This window comes from Prionailurus viverrinus, chromosome B3 (genome assembly GCF_022837055.1).
Source record: "Prionailurus viverrinus isolate Anna chromosome B3, UM_Priviv_1.0, whole genome shotgun sequence".
Lineage (NCBI taxonomy): Eukaryota > Metazoa > Chordata > Mammalia > Carnivora > Felidae > Prionailurus > Prionailurus viverrinus.
The window spans coordinates 29,046,813-29,069,317 of NC_062566.1; the positions used below are offsets into that span (position 1 = coordinate 29,046,813).

Consider the following 22,505-nt stretch of genomic DNA (forward strand, 5'->3'; position numbering starts at 1 on the left):
GGCCGTGGGGAGCCCCTGCGCCTGGGTGCCTTCTTCCCGCGGGGCAGGCACTTCCCGGCCACCGGAATTTGGGCTCCGCTCCCGAGCTGCGCTGCGCGGGCCTGGGCGCCTCCGGGGGGCTGCGAGGTGTTGGCTAGGGGACGGATGGCCCTGCTGTCTGCGCTCCGTACCTGGGGGATGAGCAAAGTCCCGGCGGCATCAGGATGGTGGAAGGCACCCTCCTTGGGACGCCTCTTACCGCGTCTCCGACACCATAGCTATTCATTCATTCGTGTGTTCGTTCATTCATTTACTCATTCATTCATTCCCCAGCCAGATCGATTCCCTAGTCCTGACTGCCCCTCACCCAAAGTCTGGTGCTTCCCTGCTGGCCCTCGGAGGGGTCAGCCTCTCTCCTTTCCCAGCCTGGTCTGCAATTGTAATGGCCCGAGGCGGCCCAGGCGGCAGCGTGGAGCTGTCCCAGCACGACTCGGCCGCACCCGTGCGCCAGGCGCGCTGGGGCCGGTCTCTTAGCCTGGAGATCTGATCCAAAGTCGCTTTGGGAGGAAGGAAAGTTCTTGCAGCTGGGGAAGGAGCAAGGAGGCTGGGCAGGCTGGGGATGGCGTTTCAGGTGACAGCAAGAATTGTGGCCTCTGCCCCTGGAGGTCTTGGGGTGCTGCGGGCTGAGATTATTTAGGGAAGACAGAGGCAGTGAATGAAGCTGTAAGTTCCTGCCCTTGCCCAGGCCCCAAGCCCCACAATCTGAGCTCTGGAGGACAGTCTGACTTCCCTGGCCAGCTAGCAATGGGGAAGGTAGGGTGAATGTGTGAATCCTGTGCCCACCCCACACAGATTTTTGGAACTGGCTGAATGCTTTGGGGCTCCCTCCGTCCTGTTTTCAGAGGTTGATGCGTCTCTACCCAGCTGTAATTTGCCCTTATTTGCTTTGCTGTCTCCCCTGTCCTCATGATTGTTTAAGGGTGCCCCATCCTTGCAGGGATCAGGTTCCTAGAGAATAAGAGAGCACCCTGACAATCTGTGATGTCTTTGTCCCATGTACACCTCTAGCTGGCTCTGAAGTCCAGCTTCTTTCAAAGATTTGTGGGGTTGCAGGGAGAGGTGGAGTAGAGGGTGTCCCTCCCACCCTGCAGTGAGGGGCCAATATACCTCCCTCCACAGTCCTCTGATTATGGTGGCTAGAATCCAGTCCATGCTGATAGACACTCTTAGGTTTGAGGTTACAGTTCAACAAGGCCACATAAGCAGTGAGCATCTCTGGGGCAAATGGGCAGGTCTGGGAGCAAAGCTGACAGACGCTGCCACTGAGCTTCAGGAGAGTTTCTGTTGGGACCAAATCCAAGTTCTTCCTGACTTGCTTTAGGGAGAAATTTCTGAATACCCTAGAGGCAACAGCCTGGGCCCGATCCATGCCTTGATGTTACAGGTTACTTTCAAGTTTCTGAACTTGGGCAAGTCCTCAAAAGGCTTAATGCAGACCAGAAAGACCTGTGTGCCAATTCATCCACCTAAGATAACCAACCTGAGGTTGAAAGTCAGCAGTACCTGAGATGGGTTTATGCCAGCCATCCTCCCTGAAGCTCTTCCCAGTGCCTACTTGGGTGGCTCCACCCCGTCCTTAACCTGGTTAAGCTGTAGCTTTGGCCCCTGAATGCCACATACCATATTTATCAGACCAGCATGAAGACTCTTGCTCTGGGAATCAGAAGTGAGTTCTAAGCCTCACGCTGTTCCTATTTTGCTAATACTTGGGGAAAAGTCAGACCCCTTCTCTGGGTCTGCTTTGCTATCATCATAAGGTAAGGAGATTGGACTGTAGGCTCCCTGAGAGCCTTCTCTATGCTGTCATTCAGTGGTTCTGCTAATTAACCTCAATTTCCCCTCAATTTCCGGAGGTATGTTATGTCTTCACATAATTTCTTCTTTGCTATGACTACCTATGGAGCATGTGACTCTTGATCTCAGTCATGAGTTTAAGCCCCATGTTGGGCTTAGAACTTACTTAATAAACACACACACACACACACACACACATACACACACACACACGCAAGAGCCCATGAAATAAAAAATGGTACAGCATTCCACTTTGTTGTCCCGTGTCTGAGTTTGGACACCAGAAAATAACTTGCTTTTCTCTTTTCTTAAAAAGTGAAAATAAGCCCTACAATTCTGCAGCCGTCTCTGGTGCCAAGTGTAAGTTTGGCATGAAGTCAGTCTTGGCCACTGTGCTGCTATTCACCTGGGTTGCAGGGCATCAAGCTGTCACCACCTGTTATCACCAACCTTTGAAGCTTTGATTAATCCCCCAAGTATTTACTAATATGGGAAAGGAAGGAGGAGGGGAGGGCAGAAACCCCTGGGAATGGAGCTTCCTATATGATAAGAAGTAACTACACCCCCTTCCCTGCATACCCCCCCACCCACCCCAAGGAGTACCTGCCTGCTATAGCACAGATTCCAGAAGGAAGGCTTTTTTCCCTCAGAATATAAGCCTCTACAGGGTACACTGGTTCTTCCCTTCTCCCTACCACAGCTAAACATTTTTATTGGTTTAGAAATGCTTGGTCATAAATTAGGACTGGAATTTTAATAACCCATGGAGGTTAGGGCACCTGGGTGGTTCAGTTGGTTAAGCAGCCAACTCTTGATTTGGGCTCAGGTCATGATCTCACAGTTGGTGGGATTGAAACCCTGCATTGGGGGCGCCTGGGGGGCGCAGTCGGTTAAGCGTCTGACCTCAGCCAGGTCACGATCTTGCGGTCCGTGAGTTCGAGCCCCGCGTCGGGCTCTGGGCTGATGGCTCAGAGCCTGGAGCCTGTTTCCGATTCTGTGTTTCCCTCTCTCTCTGCCCCTCCCCCGTTCATGCTCTGTCTCTCTCTGTCCCAAAAATAAATAAACGTTGAAAAAAAAATTTTTAAAAAGAAACCCTGCGTTGGGCTCTGTGCTGACAGCAAGGATCCTGCTTGGGATTCTCTCTTTCCTTCTCTCCCTGCCTCTCCCATGCTTGCTCTTTCTCAAAATAAATAAATAAATAAACCCTAAAAAAATCCTATTAATAACCCACGGAGGTTATTAATATACTCTTCAAGTCCTAGTCCTAAAAGAGTGTTTCCTTGTGGGCTACCTGGGTGGCTCAGTCAGTTGAGTGTTCAACTCTTGATTTCCGCTCAGATCATGTCTCAGGTCATGATCCCAGGGTTGTGGGATCCAGCCCCGCATCGAGCTCCTGGCTGAGCATGGACCCTGCTTGGGATTCTCTCTTTCTGCTCCTCCTCCCCACTCACACACTCACTCTCTCTGTCCCTCTCTCTCTCTCTCTCTCTCTCTCAAAGAAATAAAATGAAAACAAAACAAAACACAGAGTGTTCCCTAATATCCACTGGAAAATCACATAGTGAATTTTTAATTTAATTTAATTTTATATTTTGTATTTTGTGGGGTTTTTTGATATAATTTATTGTCAAATCGGCTTATATATAATACCCAGTGCTCATCCCAACAAGTGCCCTCCTCAATGCCCAACACCCATTTTCCCCTCTCCTCCACCCTCCATCAACCCTCAGTTTGTTCTCTGTATTTAAGAGTCTCTTATGATTTGCCACATAGTGAATTGTTTTTAACAGATGTCAATTTCTGGTTGGCACTATTTCTTTTTTAATCTGAACTAAGAAGCACATAAAGAATTAGTTTAAATCAAACATGAATTTCTTTTCCTCCTAACGGGTTGACATGGCACATCAATGGTATATTAAATAATTGTCAAAATCGTACTGTATGTCATTTCATTGGCATCCCTTTTGTCTCTGACTTAGGGTCGGAGCAGCAGTGTGGGTAGTATGCCTGAGCAAATAACTGTAACCAATTATACAGATTTTTTTTCTCTCTTCTGTAGAAAAAAGTTTAAATATTTCTACTATGTGTTAACATTAATTGGATTACTCAAAACCTGCCCATACCAACCCAGGCCACACATTTATATATATATATATATATATATAAGTTATATATATATATATATATATATAAGTTATATTGTTGAAGCTGGGTGATGGGTGCATCCCTTATATATATATATATATATAACTTATATATATATATATATATATATAAGGGATGCACCCATCACCCAGCTTCAACAATTAACCAGGTTATGGGGCAACCTTATTTCATATATGCCTTTCCCCTCTCTCACTCCTAGATTATTTTGAAGCAAATATAAAATATTATTTCATCTACAACTGTTTCAGTGTGTATCTATAAAAGATAAAGCCTTTAAAAAATATAACTATAGGGGCACCTGGGTGGCTCAGTGAACTGAGTGACTGACTCTTGATTTTGGCTCAGGTCATGATCTCACAATTTGTGAGATTGAGCCCCGTGTCTGGTTTTGTGCTGACAGTGTGAGGCCTGCTTGGGATTTTCTCTCTCTCTGTCTCAAAATAAATAGATGAACTTAATATATATGAGTTATATATATATATATATATATATATATATATATATATTTTTTTTTTTTTTTTTTTTTTTTTGAGAGAGAAAGAGAGGCAGAGGGAGAGAGAGAGAGAATCCCAAGCAGACTTCATGCTCAGTGAGGAGCCTGATGTGGGGCTCAATCCCATGACCCTGGGATCATGACCTGAGCCAAAATCAAGAGTTGGTCGCTCAACCAACTGAGCCACCCAGATGCCCCAGAGTCTATATTTTCAACACATTTTGGTGCTGATCAAACTAAAGTTATGTTGCCTATCATTTTGAAAATCATAGGCTACATTAAAAATGTAATAAAAGTGAAATGCTGTCTTTCCAGAAACATGTCCCTTTGTTCAGACACAACAATTTTTCCCCAAACCCCAGGAGTTCACAGACCTTCCCGGCAAGCCTTGCCTGGAATCCAGGATCCATTAGACTGTCACTGGGGCCCATAATGATGGAAGAAGACTTGGGAGGACTAGAAATAACCATTTTGCCCCATATGAATGTAGCAAGTAGGGACAGCCAATGGGTCTTGTAATATGAGACCCAGGAGAAGAGAGGTTAGGAGTGGTCATGGTCTAGTCTCTGCCCTGGTCACACTTACAGTGGAGATCTAGTTTTACCAAACTAAGATGACAAAGGTTTGTTCCTTGGTGAAGGATCACTTGTTAGAATGAGGACCATTTGGGTGTTGAAAAGAACTTTCCAGCAGAACTTTCTGCATGACACGCCTGATGGATGATATTCACATGTAGGTACACATTTTTAAATTCCTTGTGCCTGATTGCAACTTTACCTTTTTTTTTTTAATTTTTTTTTAACATTTATTTATTTTTGAGACAGAGAGAGACAGAGCATGAACGGGGGAGGGGCAGAGAGAGAGGGAGACACAGAATCCGAAGCAGGCTCCAAGCTCTGAGCCATCAGCCCAGAGCCTGACGTGGGGCTTGAACCCACGGACCGCGAGATCGCGACCTGAGCTGAAGTCGGACGCTCAACCGACTGAGCCACCCAGGCGCCCCACCTTTTTTTTTTACTCACTGGACTATTTATTTTCTTATACCCAGTTTCTTGATATGGGTAACATTGAATAGTTTTCTTTTTTCTTTTAAGTCATTCCCAGATATGTAGTCACTGTGATAGAATAATAGGAAGGGGCTGAGCCAAAGACCTGGATTCAAATCCTTTCTCCACTGCTGAATTACTACTGGTTCAGAGCCTCCCTGTCTTCATCCATAAGACAGAGGCATACCTGGCCCACTTCAAAGGTTCTCAGGCTGTGTAATGGCCTGAGACACAGTAGGTTCTCACCAAAAATTAGTTTCTCTGCAGTGCTTCCAGCTTTGAGAATCTGAGACCACACCTCTGATGATCCAGTCCCAGCTTTGAGAAATCTTGGTCTGTTTTCCTTTAAAAAAAATTTTTTTTTAAATGTTTATTTATTTTTGAGACAGAGAGAGAGCATGAACAGGGGAGGGTCAGAGAAAGAGGGAGACACAGAATCTGAAACAGGCTCCAGGCTCTGAGCTGTCAGCACAGAGCCCGATGCGGGGCTCGAACCCACAGACCGCGAGGTCATGACCTGAGCCGAAGTCGGATGCTTAACCGACTGAGCCACCCAGGCGCCCCTCTGTTTTCCTTTTAAAGGTGCAAACTTTATTTTTCTGAAATGAACTTTATACTTGGTGATAATTGTAGATTCACATGGTCTCATGTACCTTTCACCAATTTCTTCCAGTGGTAACTTCCTGCATAATAAGAGCACCATAACACAAGCAGAAAATTGACATTGACAGAACCCATTGGTCTTATTCAGATTTCACCAGTTTTACATGCACTCGTGTGTGTGTGTGCGTTTAGTTTTGTGCAGTTTTATCACATGTGGGGATTTGGCAAAGTTCATTTTTAACATTTATTTATTTTTGAGAGAGACCGAGATAGTGTGAGTGGGGGAGGGGTACAGAGAGAGGGAGACACAGAATCTGAAGCAGGCTCCAGGCTCTGAGCTGTCAGCACAGGGCCTGACGTGGAACTTGAACCCATGAGCTGTGAGATCGTGACCTGAGCTGAAGTCGGACACTCAACCAACTGAGCCACCCAGGTGATCATAATAAGTAAGTTTTTTAAAGTTTATTTATTTTGAGAGAGAGGGGGAGGGGGGAGGGGCAGAGAGAGAGGGAAAGAGAGAATCGCAAGCAGGTTCCATGCTGTCAGCGCAGAGCCCAACAGGGGGCTCAGTCTCACAAACTGAGATCATGACCTGAGTCAAAATTAAGAGACAGACATTTAACTAACTGAGCCTTCCAGGCACCCCAATAAATAAGTTTTAATAAATAACTGGATAAATATCATTTTAAGGGGTGCCTGGGTAGCTCAGTCAGTTAAATGTCTGACTCTTGGTTTTGGCTCAGGTCATGCCCTCGTGGTTGGTGGGTTCAAGCAACAAGTCAGGCTCCAAGGTGACGGCACCGAGCCTGCCTGGGACTCTCTCTCTCTCTCCCTCTCTCTCCCTCTCTCTCTCTGCTCCTCCTTCCACTGGTGTGCTTGCACTTTCTCTCTCAAAATAAATAAATAAACTTAAAAAAAACAAACCATTTTAATTGTCACATAGCCTTCCATTCCATGAATAAACCACAATTTCTTCATGCCCTATTGTTTTTTTCCTCTAACTACACTTCATTGAACATTCTTATACATTTAAATTTGTGCCCAGTTATTTCCTAAGAGTAAATTGTTAGAGGTGGAGTTTATGGGTCTGACGGGTATCTACTTATAAATGTATGTACCTTTTCTTTTATTGGTGTAGAAAATATTTGGATGTTTAATCTCCTTGGAATTTATTTTTGTGAATTGTGTAAGATAGCCAATTGCCCCAATACCATTTATTGGACAATCCATTCTTCTCTTACTTACTTGAAATACCTTCTTTATCATGTACTAAATTCTTAGATACCCATAGATCATGTTCTGGACTCCCTGGTAGGACTCTCTGTTGGGATCTGTTAATCTTTCCTAAGCCAGTAAAAGCATGGTATTTTGATTGCTCTAGCTTTGTAGTTTCTTCTGACATCTGGTAAGGCAAGCCCTTGCATTAAATTTGAGATAAATTAGCTTCTTTAAAACTTTGAATCTTCCCACTCAAGAACATTTATTCGAGTCTTCTTTTTTTTCTTCGTGCAAGTCTTCTTTTATGTCATTCAAAAAAAGTGTTTGTTGTTTTCTTCTCCTGGACTTTCTACATTTTAAAAGTTATTTTGGGGGCACCTGGGTGGCTCAGTCAGTTAAGCATCAGACTTCAGCTCAGGTCATGATCTTGTGGTCAGTGGGTTCGAGCCCCACTTCGGGCTCTGGGCTGACAGCTCAGAGCCTGGAGCTTTGGATTCTGTGTCGCCCTCTCTCCTCTCTGCCATTCTCCTGTTCATGCTCTGTCTCTCTCTCAAAAATAAATAAAGATTAAAAAATAAATAAAAGTTTATTCTTTTTTTTTTTTTTTTTACTGTTTATTTTTGAGAGACAGAGAGAGACAGCATGAGCGGGAGAGGGCAGAGAGAGAGAGTGGGAGACCCAGAATCGGAAGCAGGCTCCAGGCTCGGAGCTGTCAGCACAGAGCCCGATGAGGGACTCGAACTCACAAACCATGAGATCATAACCTGAGCCGAAGTCAGACGCTCAACCGACTGAGCCACCCAGGCGCCCCTTGGGTTTTGTTGTTGTTGTTGTTACATTTATTTATTTTTGAGAAACAGTGAGACAAAGCATGAGCGGGGGAGGGGCAGAGAGAGAAGGAGACACAGAATCTGAAGCAGGCTCCAGGCTCTGAGCAAGCGGTCAGCACAGAGCCTGATGCAGGGCTCAAACCCACGAACTGGGAGATCATGACCTGAGCCGAAGTTGGACACTCAACCGACTGAGCCACCCAGGTGCCCCTATTCTTGGGTATATATATATAGTAGGTCTACAGAGAAATGATTGACTTTTATGTTCATCCTGTAATAATGGATAGAATAATAAACTCCATAAGAGTTCAGTATGTGTCTATTCCCACCACAGCTCTGCCTGGTCCAGCCCCCAAGTATAAGAATATCTGGGCCACTTTCTTATGTTTTTTTTTTTTCAGTTGATTACGTGTCCTCAAGACAGTTTATCTTACCATCTTTCAAATAAAAATTCTCTCTTTTTGAGGGGGGGCAACTGGCTGGCCAAGTGGGTGGAGCATGAAAGTCTTGATTTCCAGATGGTGAGTTCAACCCCACGTTGGGCGGAAAGTTTATTTAAAAAATAAAAAAAATAAATAAATAAAAATTTAAATTCTTTTTAGTATCCAAACCTTTTCTTATGTTTTCTTGCCTTTGTGCAATGGCTAGAACCTCCAGAACACTGTGAATAATAGGGGCGAGAGCAGAATTCCTAGGGGGTTTCCACCAGTTAGACAATCTGAAGTTCTCCCTAGAGGAAGAGGTCCCAGGACCCAGCAAGCTCCTTAAGACTAGGTCATCGCTCAGGAATCCCACTTAGCGGCAGCACAGCCGAGTTGTTCAGAGCCCGCAGCGGGGCACCAGCCAGACCCCGCTTCGGAGCGTCCCAAATCCAGGCCAGCGGCCGAATTTCGTCGCGGTCACCGACCCAAGAGGGGGATCTCGGGTGGGGCGCTGGATCCTTTGACAGGGAGGCCAGGAGGTGCCGGCGCAGCGGCTGCACTCCCGGCAGCGCCCCCCCGGTCGGTGTAAGCGTTGCTCTTACGCCCAAAGGCCCATCAGCTCCCTCAAAAGTTGGGTCTGGCCGGCAGGCGGGATCTCTGGCGCCAGGCCGCCGCCGTGGGGAGCTGGCGCGAAGTGCGGGGCTGGAATTCTGGGTGTGGCTGCCCTCCGGCGGCGCCGGGTGACCCTGGGCCTCTCAGCTCTTGATGAGGCAGGCGCCGTAATGGACCAGTGGTTCTCGCCTGGGGTGGAGGAGCAGCAGGTGAGGGTGCTGGGGAGGGGTGGACCCGGGAGGAAGGTTGCGGGCCACGGCAGCCCCCCTCCCCCCAGGGCACCAGGATGGGGGATGTGCAATCCCTTCTCCTCCCCTCCTCCAGCGTCTCTGCCGTCTTTCACTGGTGGGAAGGCGGGATCTGACCTGTGCGGAACAACATCCTCACTTGTAGTCACAGGCCTGTCCTCATGCTACATCCCTAGGATGCAGTCACCACCCTGGGAGGGAGGGAGGAAGGAGGAGCAGGCCTTTAGCACCCGAGTCTGGATTCATACCCCCACTACCCCGTCAAGATTGTCCCTGGCTGGAGTTACCTATCTTGAACTCGGCTGATGAAGTGACTGCCTTCACTCTTCCTCCTCCTTGCCTCTCGGCAGACTTCACAGATTCCCATTCCTCCTTTTGAAACAACACTCCTTCGGCCTCCACTGACAGCCTCTATCCCTGGCTTTCTTTCTACCGCTTGGCTCACTCTCTCCTAGTCTCCTCCTCCCGGGGACACTCTCTTCCACACAGTCTTTAAGTGTTGTGCTTCTTCAGATCCCAGATTTCTCTCCTCCCTCTCCCCCTCCTTGAGATGCAATTCCCATGCCATAAAATTCATGCTTTTAAAGTGTACAATTCAGTGGCTTTTAATGTGTTCACCAAGTTGTGCAGCCATCACCACTGTCTAATTCCAGAACAGTCTCATCACCCCAAAAAGAAACCCTGTGCGCATTAGTCACTTCCCATTTCCCCTTCCCCCGGCACCTTGGCAACCACTAATCTACTTTCTGTTTCTATGGATTTGTCAGTTCTCGACATTTCCCGTACATGGATTCATAACAGTACGTGGACTTTTGTAACCGGCTTCTTTCACTTAGCAAAATTTTTTTTTTATCAATATATGAAATTTATTGTCAAATTGGTTTCCATCCAACACCCAGTGCTCATCCCAAAAGGTGCCCTCCTCAATACCCATCACCCACCCTCCCCTCCCTCCCACCTCCCATCAACCCTCAGTTTGTTCTCAGTTTTTAACAGTCTCCTATGCCTTGGCTCTCTCCCACTCTAACCTCTTTTTTTTTTTTTTTTCCTTCCCCTCCCCCGTGGGTTTCTGTTAAGTTTCTCAGGATCCACATAAGAGTGAAACCATATGGTATCTGTCTTTCTCTGTATGGCTTATTTCACTTAGCATCACATTCTCCAGTTCCATCCACGTTGCTACAAAGGGCCATATTTCATTCTTTCTCATTGCCACGTAGTATTCCGTTGTGTATATAAACCACAATTTCTTTATCCATTCATCAGTTGATGGACATTTAGGCTCTTTCCATAATTTGGCTATTGTTGAGAGTGCTGCTATAAACATTGGGGTACAGGTGCCCCTATGCATCAGTACTCCTGTATCCCTTGGGTAAATTCCTAGCAGTGCTATTGCTGGGTCATAGGGTAGGTCTATTTTTAATTTTCTGAGGAACCTCCACACAGCAGAATGTTTTCAAGGTTCATTCAGATTGCAGCTTGTATCGATACTTCACTCCTTTTTATGGCTCCATAGTATTCCATTGTGTGGCTCTGCCACAGTTTATCTGTTCATCAGTTGATGGGTATTTGGGTTGTTTCTATCTTTTGGCTAATTATCATAATGCTATGAGCATTCTTGTATGAGATTTTGTGTGGACATGTTTTCAGTTCTCTCAGGGTGTATACCTGGGAGTGCTATAGTAACTCTGTGGTTAACCATTTGAGGAACCACCAAACTGTTTTCCAAAGCCGCTGTTCCATTTCACATTCCCACCAGCAACATATGAGGGTTCCGATTTCTCCACATCCTCACCAACATCTAATATCGACTATGATCTCCTAGTGTGTGTGAGGTGGTATCTAATTGTGGTCTTGATTTTGCATTTCCCTGATGGCTAAGGATGTTGAGCATCTTTTCATGTACTTTTTCGTCATTTGACATCACCTTTGGAAAAATGTTTATTCAAATGTTTGCCCATTTTTAGTTGGGTTATTTGTCTTTATTGTTCAATTTTAAGAGTTCTTTTTTAAAACATTTATTTTAATTGTGGTCAAGAAAAGCACATAACATAAGATTTACCATCTTAACCATTTGTAAATGCATTTGTGCAGTTCAGTAGGTATTAAGCATATTCATATTGTTGTGCAACCAGTCTCCCGAACTTTTTCATCTTGCAAAACTGAGATACCCATTAAATACCTCTCCATCTTCCCCTCTCTCCAGCCCCTGGCAACCACCATTCCACTTCCTGTTTCTTTGAATTCGATACTCTAGATACTTCATATAAGTGGAATCATATAGTTTTGTCTTTGGTAACTGGCTTATGTCACTTAGTATAATATTTTCAAGATTGTAGGATTTATTTAATTTTCTGGATATTAGTCACTTACCAGATACATGACTTGCAAATGTTTTCTCCCATTCTGTGGGTTGTCTTCACTTTCTTGATATCATTATCTGCACAAAATTTTGCAGTTTTGGTGAGGCTCAATTTATCTTTTCTTCTGTCTTGTGCTTTCTGTGTCATATCTTAGGAAAAAGTTGCCTAATCAAAGAACACAAAGATTTAGACTTGTTTTCTTTTTTTAAAATGTTTTTATTTATTTTTGAAAGAGAAAGACAGAGTGCAAGTGGGGGAGGGGCAGAGAGAGGGAGACACAGAATCTGAAGCAGGCTCCAGGCTCTAAGCTGTCAGCACAGAGCCCCATGTGGGACTTGAACCCATGAACCGTGAGATCGTGACCTGAGCCGAAGTAAGATGCTTAACGGACTAAGCCACCCCAGTGCCCCAACACCTGTTTTCTTTTAAAAGTCTCATGTTAGCTCTGACATTTTTGAGCTTATTTTTATATATGCTGTGCAATACGGGTCCATGTTAATTCTTTTGCATGTGAATATCCAGTTGTCCCAGCACCATTTGTTGAAGAGACTAATTTTTCTCCTATTGACTTGGTTTTGGCACCCTTGTTGATAGCTTCTCTTCTTTGTGTATCCACTTTCCCTGGGGGATCTTCCTAGCTCCTGTATTCATTCATGGGCTGATAACTCAGGAATTTATCCCTTTAGTCTTGACCTTTCTCCTGAGCTCCTTACTCACGTATAGCTTGACATCTTCACTTAAATGTTTCTCACACATCTTCAAGACTGAACTCATGATTGTTTCCTTCAAATATGCTCTTTTTACAATATGTTTTTCCTTGTTTCATCTTAGCAAAGCAGAGTAGTATTCTACTTGCTTAAGCCAGAAATCTACAGTAATATTTGGCAGTTTTTCCATATCCATGGATCCATATCCAATGGATCACCAAATCAGGTTGATTTTTATTTGGAAATATATATCCTGAATCCATCCCTGGCCCTCCATCACCACTGCCACCAAGTCTGAGACATCATCTCTCTGCTGGAATACAGTCTGCTAGCTGATTTGTCTCCACGGAAAATTTTCAACATATACAAAAAACGAGAGATTGCAGGGTGGATACCCATGTATGCATCGCCCAGCTACAATACCCATCAACAGAAGATTGTCCCTCTTTCATCAATATTCACCTCTACTTCCCCTTTCCCACCTCCTTTGGGTTACTTTGAAGCAAATCTGTGTGTCAGAGTGACTTTTTTTTTTTCTTTTTTAATTTTTTTTTTCAACGTTTATTTATTTTTTTTGGGACAGAGAGAGACAGAGCATGAACGGGGGAGGGGCAGAGAGAGAGGGAGACACAGAATCGGAAACAGGCTCCAGGCTCTGAGCCATCAGCCCAGAGCCTGATGCGGGGCTCGAACTCCTGGACCGCGAGATCGTGACCTGGCTGAAGTCGGACGCTTAACCGACTGCGCCACCCTGGCGCCCCCTTTTCTTTTTTAATTTAAGTAATCTCTGCACCCTCAGACTCACCACCCTGAGATCAACAGTCACATGTTCTTCTGACTTATCCAGCCAGGTGCCCCTCAGAGTGATTGTTTAAGATACAAAGTTGATTGTGTATTTCCCCATTTAAATCCCTTTATTGATTCCCTGTTGCTTTTAAGAAAATAATAGAAACCCTTACTGGGGTCCACAGGACCCTGCATGATCTAGCCCTGCCACCCTCTCCAGCTTCATTGCTCACCACTTCAGTACTTCCACCCTCCAGACACAAAGGCTCTGTTTATGTTCCTCATACATGTTACACACCTCTGGCCTCAGGGCCTTTGCACATCCATCATAAACCCTCTACAATGACCCCTCTGTCACTCTCTCATTTTGGCTATCAGCTCAAAATGCTACTGCTTCTTAGGGAAATCTTCCCTGTTTTCCACAATTGAGTCTGGTCTCCCTGATAGAGGTCCTCTTAGGACGCTGTGCCCTCCTTTTATAGCATATATTACACAGTTATAATTATGTATTGATTTATGTAAATATTTGCTTCATGTCTGCCTCTCCCACCAGGCATTTTGGGGATAGTAGCTTGCCTTATCCCTCTTAGTATACACAGCACTTACATAGAACTGAGCGAATAGCAGACATTTAATTGATGTTTGTAGGAGTGAGGCAGAGAGGCTGGTGGCCTTTGAGGACTGTTATCCTGCCAGCCTCTCCTAGGATAGGGGTTCTTCTGATCACAGAAGGGTCAGTGGCCATTTGCAGTTCACCCAGTTCCTGGCTGTGCTTTGTTTTTCCCTCAGACAACATTTGCTTGCCTTCCTGGGGTGAGGCTTTATCGCCCCTTTGTAGAGAGTAACTAGGTCCAGAGATAGAGTGTGGCTTCTCCAAGGCCCCTCAACAGTGAGAGGTACTTCTAGGCCTGACTCTCTTTCTGCCCCCAAACCCAGGCTCTTTCAGGACCCTAAGACTCCTTCAAACCTGCCTGTGTCCTGAGAAGAACCTGGAGGATGCACAAAGCCAGAGGGATTCTGAGGTGGCTGTGAGGATGGTTGGAATGGGGTGCGTTGGATGGCATCCATGGATGGACAGAGCGGACTTGTCCCAAGGGTAGCCACGCCCCCTGGCAGCCTTGAGTGGGGGCGTCTGAGCAGCTGAGGCTGCCTGTGGGCCCTCCCACAGCAAGCCCGGTGGAGGGTGGCCACCAGGAGCACAGGGGTGCTCTGTTTCTTAATGAATGCAAGTCTGTTTTTAGACCTGAATGACCAGCTTCTTGTCTGGAAATGGCCAGGCCCTAACTGGCTGGCCCAGAAAAAGTGGTCTGTGACCAGGTCCAGGGATGCCAGCCCAAACAGATGCTGCTATAGCAGTGGGCATTATGGGATGAGGCCAGCTACAGGCAGATTACTCTCTGCAGAACCAACTGCTTGCTCCATGGTGGCCTGGGTTTCATGAGAAATCCTGGACATCCCCAGGAGCAAAGCTTCCGTGTTTTAGCTGTTTGTCCCGTATGTCTCCCTGGTGACTGTTCTTACTCTGTAGGCCTTTGAGCTCTGGCCAGGAAGGGGACAGCAACTCCTGGCCTCAAACCCTTGGTGGAAGGAGGGTGGGGGAGGGATGCTGAACAGGGTTGGGCCTGAGTTGTGAGAGAGCCTCCAGCACTGCCCCCCAACCCCCTCTCCCCAGCCCCCCCCCTCCCCCCGGGTGGGAGCAGTTTTTGGGTGTGGCCCAGGTGCAAAGAGGGCCCTGCCCTTGGAGGCTCTCTGGCTGAAGTCCCAAGGAAAAGATTCAGTCATGCAGAACGTGTGTGGAGCTTCAGGGTGCAGTTTGGGGCCTGGCAGTACACTGTCTCTGCAGCTACACCTCTTGACATCCTTCAAGGGACATGACGGGATGCAGAGCTCTTAGTGGGGCTGGCAGGGGGTTGGAGGCTCAGTGGACAAGGCTGTGAGGACCGGTCCCCTCCTTGGGGCTAGGCCGTGACCTCTCAGATCCCCACAGCAGCCCTGAAGATTTTCAGGTCAGCAAGGGGATTTTCCCCATTTTATAGGGGAGCAGACCCAGAGGAAGGGGACTGGAGGCCACCTAGGAGGTCAAGGGCAGCCAGAAGCAAACTCAAGTGACTTGCTCTCACTCCAGCTCTTGTGTTTGTGTTCCAAGGTCCCAGTGTGGCTGAACAAACTACACAAAGGAGCTTTTCAGCAGGGAGTGTTTGTTTATTCAGTACACAGTTATTGAGCACTTACTGTATGCCTGAAGCTGTGTGTGGCCCCAGGGTGAGAGATGAATAAGAAAGATAGTCTAGTGGGGAGACAACCACATAAACAGGGGATACAACAGTGAAGATATCTGAGCAGACGGTGAGTGGAGACAAGGTGGGAGGGGTCTGCTCTCCCAGCCTACCAGCTGGCTAGGCTTCAGGGAAGTGTTGGGGGATGAGAGAGAGAGGGTCTCCATCTTGGGCAGGAGCAGGTTAGCTAAGCAGGACCCAGGCAGAACTGGGAGGGCAGCTCATTAGCACTCCTCCTGAATGCCCAAGAGGAGTCAGCCTGAGCACTTTGATCCTGAATTCCATCCCTGTAAGGACCTGGGCCTTTCTAGTGTGCTGGGAGAGCGCACGCCATGGGGGAGAGTTCTAGGAGCAGGGAAGAGTGGGATTGGAGCCCTTTAACCATTTAACCTCTAATTAGGGCTTGGCTAACTAGCTCTGGGCTCCACAGAGAGACCTGGGCAGTGGACAGCATCTTGGCTGCCAAGAGTGGGAGATAGAGCCAGCCTTGCTCTCGGCCCTCCCAGCTCCCACTGGGTGGAGTGCCCAGAGGGTTCTGAGATCCCTGTAGGTAGGAGTTCTTGTAGGCACCAGAGCTCAAAGGGGTCCTTGTTCAGGCTGGATGCAGCCACCCCCAGAGGGCTATGCTAGCTCATATCTCCTCCTGAACAACTAGCTCTCCCAGTTTGTTTGGTTCTTTGAGCAGAGAAGATAAAGGCTTGGAGAGGGGTGGGAGGGTGGGAAGGGTTCTGGTCTAGGGAATCCTACTTCTCAGAGGGGCCCCTGCATGGCCATCTCAGCCCAAGAGACCCCCTTCAGGTCTCCCCTTTTCCCTGTCTACTGGAGAAGCTTCAGGAGAGGCAGTGCTGGGGCACCGGCTGCAGAAGTGAAAATTAATGGGCTGAAAGGGGGGCAGACCTTCTTTGCTCTCTCCCAGCCCATGCACCCCTGCTGGTCTCTGCTCTCTGCTCCCTCTTCCCTTGTTCTAGACCCAGCTCCAGGGGCACCCGGAGGTTCTGCTCCAGGGTCCCTGCAGTATACCTCCCTCCTGCCTGTTTACTGCTTCTGGCTGCACACCTCCCATCTCTTATGTCCCCATTGGGATCCATTAGAAATGGAATCGTATGGGCCAAAGTTCATCTTTTCCTCCAAAGAGGCTGCTGGTCAGCTTACAGATGGCTTTGTGTGGGTCTAGAGCACACCATGGTTCTGCTGGTGGCAGCCAGGGTCATTTGGTACAGACTGTGGCATCTTGGGAAGCAGGATGCCTGGCCCTCCACATCCCCTGTCATTTCAAAGCTGCCACAGTGAGTAAAAGGGAACTAAGCACATTGCTGACCCAGGTGTTCTCAGACCTGCCCGTGGTAGGCAGGGTTTGTGCCTGCGCTGGGTGCCCGTCCCTCCTGAGTCCTTGGCCAGGGCTGCTGAGTGGGACAGCTGGATTGGGACCCAGTGTGTGGCCCCCAGTTCACTGAACGCCACCCCCTTACACTCAGGATTCTTTCCCCATTTCTTGTCAGCAGAGACAGCAAAGCAGTGGTCCTACATAAGGAATATTTGCTTAGAAAATAAAGTGAGAGGCAGCTTCTGTGTAAAAATAACAGAATTATTTTTTGCAAAAGAGTACCTTTTATCTTCATTTTATTTATTTTTAAAATTTATTTATTTGTTTTGAGTGAGAGAGAGAGAGGGCATGAACTCGGGAGCGGCAGAGAGAGGGAGAGACAGAATCCCAAGCATGCTCCTCACCATCAGCGTAGAGTCCGATGCGGGGCTCAAACTCACGAACCGTAAGATCGTGACCTGAGCCGAAATCAAGAGTTGGATGCTCAACCAACTGAGCCACCTATGTGCCCCAAGTTTTATTTATTTTTTAAAAATAATTTTTTCAACATTTATTTATTTTTGAGAGAGAGAAAGAGAGAAAGAATGTGAGTGGGTGAGGGGCAGAGAGAGGGAGACAGAGGATATGAAGCAGGCTCCGCACTGTGAGAGCAGAGCCTGACTCGGGGCTCAAACTCACAAACCCACCGTGAGATCATGACCTGAACCGAAATCAAGAGTCATCGGCTGCTTAACCGACTGAGCCATCCAGACGCCCTATCTTTAAGTTTTGGAGTACTGATGATAAGCCTGACTCTATTGACATTATTCCAGTTTCCTTTCGGCAGAGCTCTTGTCAACTGGTTTCTGGGCTGTGTGTCAGGACTGTGGCCCTGGGAGGACGTCGGGAGGCTTTCGGGAAGGACACAGAGCCAGCCTCTGCCGCACGGAAAGCTGCTCTTACTTCCTTGGCACGAGCTAGTAAATGTGCTCTGTGACCTTAACAGATGAAGGAAATCTCTATTAACAATGTGATTCCTGTCTTGCCAAGGGTGTTCCTGGAACTTTAGAGGGGCAGGGTGAAGGCATAGGAGGGTCAGGGCCCTAGATCCAGAGCCCAGGCAAGAGGATTGGCCCTGAATTCCAGGAGCCATGCTTCTCCCTCTGAGCCACAAAAAAAGGAGAGAAGTGGGGGCAGGATTCATGCACAGCAGTTTCTTAACACTGGCTGCATGTTTAAAATCACTGGAGGGGCGCCTGAGTGGCTCATACGGTTAAGTGTCCAAATTCAGCTTAGCTCATGATCTCAGTTTGTGGGTTCAAGCCCCACATCGGGCTCTGTGCTGAGCCTGGAGCCTACTTCAGATTCTGTGTCTCCCTCTCTCTCTGCCCCTCCCCCACTCATGCTGTCTCTCTCTCTCTCTCTCTCTCTCTCTCAAAAATAAACAAACATTAAAAAAAATTTTTTTAATAAAATCACCTGAGATCCTTTAAAAGCCTGAAACTGAACATATGCCTAACTTATGACCCAGCAATTCAAATCCTAAGTGTTTGCCCATAGAAATGAATACTTGTGTCCACACTACAGGTGCTGGAATGTTCCTGGCCACACTTTCATAACAGCAAAAACTGGAAATTTCCCAGATGCCCATCTATAGTAAAATGAATAAACAAGTTGTAGTATGTCCGTGTGATGGAATTCTAAACATTGGTGAAAATGCACAATTAATAGCTACACACAACACTGTGGACGAATCCCACAGATGCATTGCTGAGTAAAAGGAGCCACATAAAAGGGTATGTATGGTATGATTCTGTTCATAGAAAGTCCACAAAGAAGAGGCAGAGGCAACCTGTGCTGTGGAAACCAGGGTGATGGTTATTCTTGTGGGTTGTGGGTTGTGGGTGGCAGGTTGGGGGTGGTGGTGAGACTGAAAGAGGCAGGAGGGGCTTCTGGGGGCTGGTTTCCAAGTGTGTTCTATTTGTGAAATGCATTGAATTGTACATTTATTTTATGTACTCTTTTTTTTAAAAAGTTTATTTAGTGTGTGTGTGTGAGAGAGAGAGGGAGAGAGAGAGAGAGTGCAAGCAGGGGAGGGACAGAGAGAGAATCCCAAGCAGGCTCTGAGCTGTCAGCCCAGAGCCTGACGTGGGCTCAATCTCACAAACTGTGAGATCATGACCTGAGCCGAAATCAAGAGTCAGACATTTAGCCACCCAGGCATCTCTCCTACATATGCTTTTCTATGTGTAAACTATACTTCAATAAGAAGTTGAAAATATATAGCTACCTACATGCTACCCCCAGAGACTCTGATTTAATTGGTCTGAGACAGGGCTCAGGCATCATTTTTTTGTTTGTTTTCTTAAAAAGCTCTACATGTTGGGGCGCCTGGGTGGCTCAGTCAGTTAAATGTCCGACTTCAGCTCAGGTCACAATCTCGTGGTCCATGAGTTCGAGCCCCGCATCAGGCTCTGTGCTGACAGCTCAGAGCCTGGAGCCTGTTTCAGATTCTGTGTCTCCCTCTCTCTCTGACCCTCCCCCATTCATGCTCTGTCTCTCTCTGTCTCAAAAATAAATAAACATTAAAAAAAAAAAAGCTCTACATGTGATGCTAATGTGTACTCAACATTAGACTTGACCGGATGGTCTCTCTTCTCCGTGACGAAGGCGGTGAGCTGTGTGCTAAGCAAGAGGTCAAGGTAGAGATGGGCCATCTTTGTGGTCTGTGGGTTTGTGTTTTCAGGAATGTGTTGCTAAGGTGTGTTTTTTGTTTGGAGGAACTCTCTTCTTGGAGGTTACGGGGCCCAGCGTCCTGGCCAGCTGCTGAAGGGGTGGAGCTGTTGCTGGGCCCGGCCTTGAGAAGGGCTGGCAGGTCCCACGTGATGCTCTAGTATCTCAAATGTCCATGAGAAGTCAACGTGGGAGACTCCCCCAAGTTGTCCCAGGGGACCCACCTGTGACCTTGCAGACCCAGCCTGGCTTTCTGCTTCAGCATGGCCTGGGTGCTGCTCCTGCCAGGCTTGGAGGAGCCTGAAAGGAGGTTTCCCCTGGGGCTAGGGAGGCTTGAGTGTGGGCACAGGACAGTCCAGGAGCATGCCAGTCCAGTGAACACAGCAGTGGAGGCCTGAGGGGTCTGGCTTGTGCTTTCCCCAAATACCACATTGCATCCCTTCCGAGCCACTTTATCCTTTTTCTTTTGTCTCTGCCTCCCACCCGAGCTCCCCCTTTGATCAGTCAGCCAGCATGGACTGAGTGCCTGGTGGTGCTGGGTCAGTGCTGACTGCCTGCTTCATGGGCAAGGCTCCTGGAAGGGACCAGTCTGCAGGTGACCCCCATTGCTCCATTCTATGTGCCTTTCCCTTCTCCTGCCTTAATTTATCCCTCCCCTCTTCCCTCTTGGAGTGTCACCATCTCTCTTTCTCTGTCTGCTTCCCTCACAGTAGCAAACACTGGGTGCCTGCTATGTGCTGGGGATACAGAGATGTATAAGACACACCCCTGGTGGAGCTCAGAGGCCACTGGGGGCAGCTGGATGTGTAAACAGACAAGCACAGTCTGGTGTGGTAAGTGCTGGGACAGCACAGCAGGACAGAGGGGACAGGGGACCACAGAGGAGGACTGACCAGCTCTGCAGGGGGGAGAGCAGGGAGGGCTTCACAAAGGAGGTGACATTTGAACTGGGACTTGAAAGATAAGTGGAATTCTCCAGGCAGACAAGCATGGGAAGGAATTGCAGGTAGGGAGGATGTGCAGGTGCAGAGGGCTGTGGCAACAAGGAAGCTGGGCTCAGGTGAGCCTCAGGAGTGAGGCTGGGAAGGGAAGCAGGAAGCTCAGGAAGGCCAGCTGAGGAGGCATGAGGGAGGTAAGGTCAGCAGCAGAGTGGCAGGATCAGTTCTGGGCCCCAGGTGGCTCTGCTGGTGGTGCAGATGTGGGGGAGGGCCAGGCATGGTGAGGAGGCTTCTGCCCACACCAGGGAGAGGATGATGGTGATCAGGGCTGGCAGGTGCAGCAGGAATGGAGTAGGTGGTGTCCTGGTGTCATAGGTTCAGCTGGAGGAAGGCTCTTGGGCCTTTGGGGATTGAGTGCTGTGGGGGGGTGGGGAGGAGAAGGAGGTGAGGCTTCTACCTTGGGTAACCATGGAGGAAGGAGCCTTTCAGGGATATTGGGTGCTCAGAAGGAAGCAGATTTGGGGGGATGACACTGAGCTCACCTTGATGGATACATCCAGATGGCTGAAGCTCAGGAGGAGAGGAGGTGTCAAGGTTAGAGATTTAGAGATTTCGATTTGGGAGCATCTGCCTGGTGGGTGTATTCCGAGCCTGGAGGAAGCTTCCAGAGCAGAGTGTACACATGTCAGGTGTCCTGTGAGGCCTGGTCCATGAGTTCTGCAGGAGGCAGCTCAACTCTTGGACCTCTGGGTTCCCTCCTTATTGTCTCTCTCTCCCTCTCCTACCCTCTCTGTGTCCCCCCCCCCCCCTTCTTGACTGGCCTGGCTCCTCTGCTGACATCCCCAGTGCTAGCTCCCCCCCACCCCCTGCTCTTTCAGCAGCCCCGAGTGGCAGGCTGCACCCTGGACTCCTGGTGTGATAAGCTCAGTAAGTATTTGGAGAGGGAATGAAGGAAGGCTTGCAGGTAGGGCAAGCAGCTGTTGTGTCCTCTGGAGAGGCATCCTGCCCCGGGATCGGGCTCAGCAGGGCGAAAGGGACTCATCTGAGGAGTTCCCCAACCTTTTCTACCTCCTCTAATGTCCAAAATATTGGGCCTCCCCTGCTGCATCCCCTTGATAACAAGAATATTTTTTTGTGGCTCTGATGGAAAAAACAGACATGGCTTTGAGGACCCCTGATACTACCCCACAGTCTGCAGGTGGGGGTAGGAGTGGGACTTGATGGGCAAGGGGGTTAATTCACAACCCACAGAGTAGGGGCAACTGGCTTGAGGAGGTCTGTGTGGGAACGCATAGAGGCTGCCAGGAGAGTGGGGGCACCCAGGCTGGTCCCCATTCTCCAGCTTCCTGCTCTTGAAGCCTCCTTCCTGACCTTGTGCAGCAGGGCCCAGTTGGTCCTTGGGTGCTCCCCACTTATTGGTTCTGTGGTGACCACTCTGCCCCAGACCTACCCTTGTATCTGATTTTGCTCCCATTTCTTTATTTTTACTCACCTAAATACTGTAGACTAATTAGTAGAAAATCTGACTTGATAGTTTTGCAAACCATGCATTTCAGCCACAGGCAGAGTCTCTGTATCAAGAGCATTAGGAGGACAGCCAGGAGGGACTGGCCTTAACAGATGGACAGGTAGGAATGGCTTGTAACCATCTTGTTCATCATGCATAAAGGAGTTGCTTTTAAGTTTAAAGAAACTTGAAAGTCATTTCCCCCACCCCCAGTGACTGTGTTTTACCACTGTTCTTTTCTTCCTGGAGATGCTGTGGGGAGAGCCAGTGCACCGCCTTCTTTTGTTTTTCTCATGGTCCGTCTCTCCTCCAGCCGTGCTTACTGACCCCACACTTCATTCCTCAAACATATCGCGTGTGCCTGCTGCATGCTGGCCTTTCACCCAGCTTGTGACCTTCAGGGAGGGAGGAGGCAGAGTCCCTG

General features: G+C 48.0%; 1 protein-coding gene across 8 annotated transcripts in view; it reads left to right on the forward strand.

Moving 5' to 3' along the window:
* The window catches only part of GRAMD2A (GRAM domain containing 2A), a 34,777-nt gene that overhangs the window by 212 nt on the left and 12,060 nt on the right, over positions 1–22,505 (forward strand). The window contains exon 1 of one of the 8 annotated variants that reach the window (XM_047863833.1): positions 18,389–18,699. The exons of the other annotated variants lie outside the window; for them this stretch is intronic. The gene's annotated coding sequence lies outside the window, so the exon portion shown is untranslated. Of the gene's footprint in view, positions 1–18,388; positions 18,700–22,505 lie in introns of those variants that run through there. 8 annotated transcript variants of the gene reach the window in all.